This window comes from Nicotiana sylvestris, chromosome 6 (genome assembly GCF_000393655.2).
Source record: "Nicotiana sylvestris chromosome 6, ASM39365v2, whole genome shotgun sequence".
Lineage (NCBI taxonomy): Eukaryota > Viridiplantae > Streptophyta > Magnoliopsida > Solanales > Solanaceae > Nicotiana > Nicotiana sylvestris.
Window position 1 is genome coordinate 117,465,910 of NC_091062.1, and position 6,190 is coordinate 117,472,099.

The following is a 6,190-nucleotide window of genomic DNA, read 5'->3' on the forward strand; positions in this document are numbered from 1 at the left end:
TTAATGCCACGATACGGGCTTGTACTAGCCTAATTGGCTTGGTCAGCTTTAGTCACGTGCCTTAGGAATCTCTCACTCGTTCATGATAGCCACTGATTTACTCTGCCCCAAGGTCGAGCATATTGGAAACCCTCGGGGTCGGGCCTCGAACCCGGCCTCGAGACTTTCGAAAACGGGCTGGGGGATACCATAACGATCATAAAATCTGGCACTCCGATTTTAGCCGTATACAACCATTCAAAGTCAAAATAGTCAAATAGTACTAGGCCTTATGTCTTAGTCTTTAGGATTTACTCTTTACTTATTTTCTAGTTAGATTTATTTGTTTACCATTTTAAGGGTCGTTGTTTAACATGTATCCCCATGATTTAAAGTGTTGCTAGACCTGGCGATATATTTAACTTTTATCCTTATTTTTTAAAATATTATAAATAAACACCTAGTGGCAGAACTTCTCCTTCCTCTCCCTCTTTTCTTTTAGAATCCGGAACCAAAATATGGCTTTTTGGACTCAAAACACCAAAATAAGTAAAAAAAAAAACAAAAACAATTGGTAACCTTTTTATATATAACACATGAATTACATGCAGTATACCTTAACGTCACATTTGTCCGTTAAGGTATAGCACATATATTTAATACGCTATACCTGTTAATTGACTGACCCACAATAATTGATGGGTATAGTGCATGCAATTTATGCGCTATACGTACAACACATTTAATTCATGTGCTATATCCACCAATTATTGTACCCATCGCACTGAATATTTGCTTACCTAAAGACCAACATTCCTTCTTCAAAAATTTATTCAAAAAAATTCATTCTTCAACATCCTTTGTATTTTGCTTACTCATTCTGAAATACTTGCTTACTCAATTTTTTCTGCATTTAGCCATAATGTCTGAAGAGCGAAAAATTAAGGATGTATTATTTTTTTTGGGGGGGGGGGATTGGTGAGGTTGCCGTGGAGAATAAATCAATACACTATAGTTGTTCTCCATAATGTATTCCGAAAGATATTCATATTTGCTTACTCCGCAAGGGGTTTCTTGTTATGATGAGTTTAACATTGAAAACGATGAAATATTGATTTTTTTGAGGACTCCAGATGAACACCGGGAGCTTCTTGTGATAAATATGCTGAAAATGTACGTCAAATCTGAAGACGTCCGTAATATTGAGGTTCCGCAAAATAGGGATAACCCTCAATCATCTGGTGGTATTTTTAGAGTAGTTTTATCCGAACATGTTTCTCTTGAAAGAGTCTGGCAAGATCTAAACTTATTTCCACAGGCGAATGAGGATTGTGGACATTATTTCTCCCCAAGTTTATATAATTCACATGCCGAATGATAAATTTTAATTTTCCTTGTTATTTGTCCACTGCTTGAGACTAAGAACTGTCTCAACTCCCGCATGAGGCTAAGCCGTGTCTCCCCATTTGCATAAAGCAAAGAATTGCCTTCTCCTTGCACGAGACTAAGCCCTATCTCGATTATTTCATGAGGCTAAGATCTGCCTCCATATTTGCACAAGGCTAAGCATTGCCTTCTCTTTGCATGAGACTAAGCTCTGTCTCAATTCTTGCATGAAGCTAAGCCCTGCCTCCCTATTTGCATAAGGCTAAGCATTTCCTTCTCGTTGCATGAGACTAAGCCCTGTCTCAATTCTTGCATGAGGGTAAGCCCTGCCTCCCTATTTGCATAAGGCTAAGCATTGCCTTCTCTTTGCATGAGAGTAAGCCCTGTCTCGATTCTTGCATGAGGCTAAGCCCTGCCTCCCTATTTGCATAAGGCTAAGCATTGCCTTCTCTTTGCATGAGAGTAAGCCCTGTCTCGATTCTTGCATGAGGCTAAGCCCTGCCTCCCTATTTGCATAAGGCTAAGCATTGCCTTCTCTTTGCATGAGACTAAGATCTGTCTCAAATCTTGGATAAGGCTAAGCCTTGCCTCCTTATTTGCATAAGGCTAAGATCTACCTTTCCAGTACGAGACTAAGCATCGTCTCTCCTTGCATAAACACAATGTTGCTCTACTCCAAACCTTGCATTATTCTCTTCTTTCGGGGATAAGCTCTTCCCCCGGCCCTATATAAGACTAATCTCTGTCTTGTTTTATCTCAAGCATCATGCCTCTGCATATCATGGGCTGATATATAGCCAATTTGTCCAGAGGCATCATAGTCCGAAGGCGTCATCCTCATAGCCTGAAGACACCGTGTCATGGCCTGAGGATATCTCAATATTACACATCAATATTCAAAGGTGTCATGGTTCAGAGGCACCATTCTCATGGCCCGAGAACATCATTTCATGGCATGCGAATCCCTTATCTCATGATTCATGGCCCGAGACGTAATGGTCTAAGGGCATCATCCTCACCGTCCAAAGACAACCTTCATGGTCCAAAGGGAATTTTCATCATGTTTAAATTCTTGCAATAATCCACATATACTAGCACGAATCGTATTTTAAATTTTGCAGGTGATCCAGGAAGTAACTGTTCTTCAAACTAGAGCAATCTTCGTTCCAGTTTCTGTTTGCAACGTTCACATTCCGAAAATGTTTAAACCACCATCAATTCCTGTTTCTTACTCAATGGCTATTCAGATACTTGCTCCATAACACATCTGTTACATTTCAGACTCACATTCATAACTCGGCATGAATCCATCAGATACTATCCTTCCCAAAAGAACCCTTTCCGAAACACACGACTATTCCTATAACAATTTCATCGGTTTCATTCACTGTTGGGTCCAGAACTATACACAGCCTGATTCCTGTAAAACCAAGGATATGTAGGCAGCTCAAAAACTAGAGTGCAGCCTATATTTTTCAAATCACTCCATTCGGTCAAAATCGGTCATCATTTATTTACCCGACAACTCTTTCATCCTTTCTGGATAAAGAGGGGCAGCTGTTGATACCCAATTTGTACCTCACATATTTTAAATATCCATATATACTTTCAAAATAGTGCATCAGCATCATCAAGTATTTTTTCTAATTTTTTCATAATTTTAAAAGATTTTTAAATCAATTTATTCCCATATTTTATTGTATAAATAATCATTAATTGCATCACAAATTATTTTTATAATGATTTTATCATCTAATTTTATCATTTACACCTAGATTAGGTTTTATTTATTTTAACATATTTATCATAAATACATTTGCATTTTAAAGGCTAAAATTGCATATTTTACAATAATAGCCTATATATACTTATAATTACTTTATTTATGCAAAAAATACCTTTTTATATTTTTAAAGTGTTGAATAATTTTTATTAACCATTTTTATGCACCAATGATATTTTTTTTATTCATTTATTTTTTTATAAATTATTTGTTTAATAAATTGGGTATTTAAAATCTGGCCCCAATTTTTATTGATTTTTCGGACCAACCCCCAACACCTACCCAAATTCTTAGCCCAACACTTAATCCCAATCCATAACCCCCTAACCCAGTCCGAAACCGACCCAACCCTTTTTAAATCACAGCCGTTGATCGCTGATATCAACGGCTCATATCACTCCCTTCCTTTTAATTAACCTACCTATCCCAAAGCCTAACCCTCATTATCCCAGCCCCGCTATCTCTATACTCTCTCGAACCTTCACCTCCTTCTATCAAAACCTAGCGCCGTCACCCCAAATCTCTCCTATTCTGGCTCAAACATGGAATCAATCCATGACTTACTTACCTATTTTGTGTTATTCTATCATTATACGCTCGTCTATGGTATTACTTAGATTATTGCCCTATTTTTGGCAAGAACTACCTCAATAACGGGTATATTCATCCAGATTCTGTGAAGATCTAGACGATCTTTCGTCCATATACATGTTTTATTGAACGATTTTCAAAGCATCAGTCTCAACTAGTGTTTGAGACCTTTTCTTGTTCTTTACTGATTTCTGATTGATACTCTTTCCTTTCTCGTATTTGACTAATATTTTCCTTATTTCTATTTAATCTGCCGTGTTTCCTTTATTTTTACCTTATTTTGCCCTAAATCTGATTGTTAATCGATTCTTATGTGATACTTTCCTTATTATCTGCCGTATCCCCTTATTTTAAGTGTTACTCACATGATTACATGCCATTATTTGCTGTTAATATACTGAACTCTTTGCTTATGTATTATTTTCCCTAAAAAATTAGATCCTAATTGATTCTGTGTTTAATACTTACCGTGTTTCATGTTTATACTATACTACTATATAAACCCCATCCCCTTTCCCTTTAGAATAAAAAAAGAAGAAATCAATAGACTCTCACTAAAAAACTTGGGGTTTTGGCTCTGTATTCTCTTTTCTCTCTCGTGTGCTTCTGGTCTTAGCCGGCTGAAAGCCAAGGCCAAGTAATTCTGGGCTCTCGACTATTGTGGTGTATTTCTTGTTTTCTTGCCTAACTGGTGAGTGACTATCCTTTTGTCATTTTATTTCTATGGGTCCATGAACTATGTTTATGATCCAGTATGTTTAAAGTTTACTTTTTGAGCATGATTCTGCTAATTTTATGTTTATATGAGTCTTCTTAGTCCTCTAATTAATACTGTTAGTTTTGAATAATATAAATCATCTTAGGTGATTAGCTTAATACCTTCTAACTTGTTTCATATATGCTATTTTGCTAATTCTGAAATTGTCCTGAACTTAACATCTTTAGGATAATGCTAGTACATTCATCAGTTAATCCGTCTTGAGTCTTTACAAACTTGTATTGTTATTAAAACTTTCTTTGTCACCCATGTATCCTAAATAACTTGTCTTTTAGTATGTCTTTCACTCATTTGGATTCATGTGATTATCTCACTGTTTGCCTTAATGCATTGTCTAAATGTTTTTGTGATTGAAAAACTTGTCCTAAATGCTAGCATGTACACTCAGCCAAATTAGACCGTTTAGGCTTTAACTTATCAAGTAATATGCATCTGTGCATAAACAACTTTGCAAATCTTGCCAATTTGTCTTCTTAATACAATTTTGCCTATATTCTGTGTTTTAAACTCTGTCATGATGGCTTTCTAAAATCAAACCTGTTTTAAAATCTGTCCTTTACCATTGTCTCCTTTTATATGCTGGTACTTTTAAACTCCTATTCTTAGGTTCTTTAGATTCTATCCCTCACCTCCTCAGTGTGAGCATTGCTCGGGGTTCATATGAGACCCTTGTGAACTCTGACACACTGGGGTTTGGTTTCTAGTCTCTTTTGAACTGTTTCTGAGTATTTGTTCTTTAGTGTGAGCACTGCCCTGGATTCTTGAAGCCCTTGGGAACTTTGATACACTAGAGATTTGGGTTCTGTGTGCTATGGGTGAATCATTCACCTCTGATTATTATGTACCTATGAAAATGAGTCTTGGAGCTGCTATGGTTTGAAGGCCTGGGTTGCCCTAGTGTATTTGGGCCTGTTGTAGGCTCTCTATAGTTTATTTCATTATTATTATTATGTAATTCATTCACTAATCTGGTATGTAATAATTTTGTAACAAATAATTCTGGGGTATTTAATAAATTGGGAAGGGTTTCTTATTTTCATTTGCAAAGTCGAGTAGAAATCTTGCCTATAGAGTCTCTATTTGTGCTGTTAATTCTGCTTATAAGTTCCATATTATATTGTTAAAAATCCTGCCTATAGGTCTATGTTACGTTTGCATGTTAGAAATCCTGCTTATAAGACTATCGCTGTGATCTGTTAGAAATCCCGCCTTTAGGTGTATCAATTTGTCTAGTAATTGTGTGTTAGCAACCATGCCCATAGGATTAATACTTGGCTTAATTAGGTGTGCAAATTATTGCTTGTATACTGGTTAATTCTAGAAATCATGCCTATAGGGTTAAAATCAGTCCACTCGTAAAAATCATGCCTATAGGGTTAAAATCAGTTCAATTATAGAAATCATTCCTATAGGATTCAATTAAATAATTCTGAATGTTTTTATGTGATTATCACTTCCAATTACTTAGACAACATGCCTATAGGGTTTAACAATAATTCTGGACTTATGATTATGATTATGATTTACTGTTGAGACACCCAGATGTTGTACTGAATTAAAATCAGTAGGCAAATATGCCCTTAGGCCTAGTCTAGAACTTTCCTAAATAGAGGTCCCAATGCCTCCGGGACCTTAGGTAGGGGACGGGTAGTGCACACATAGGACACGAGTTA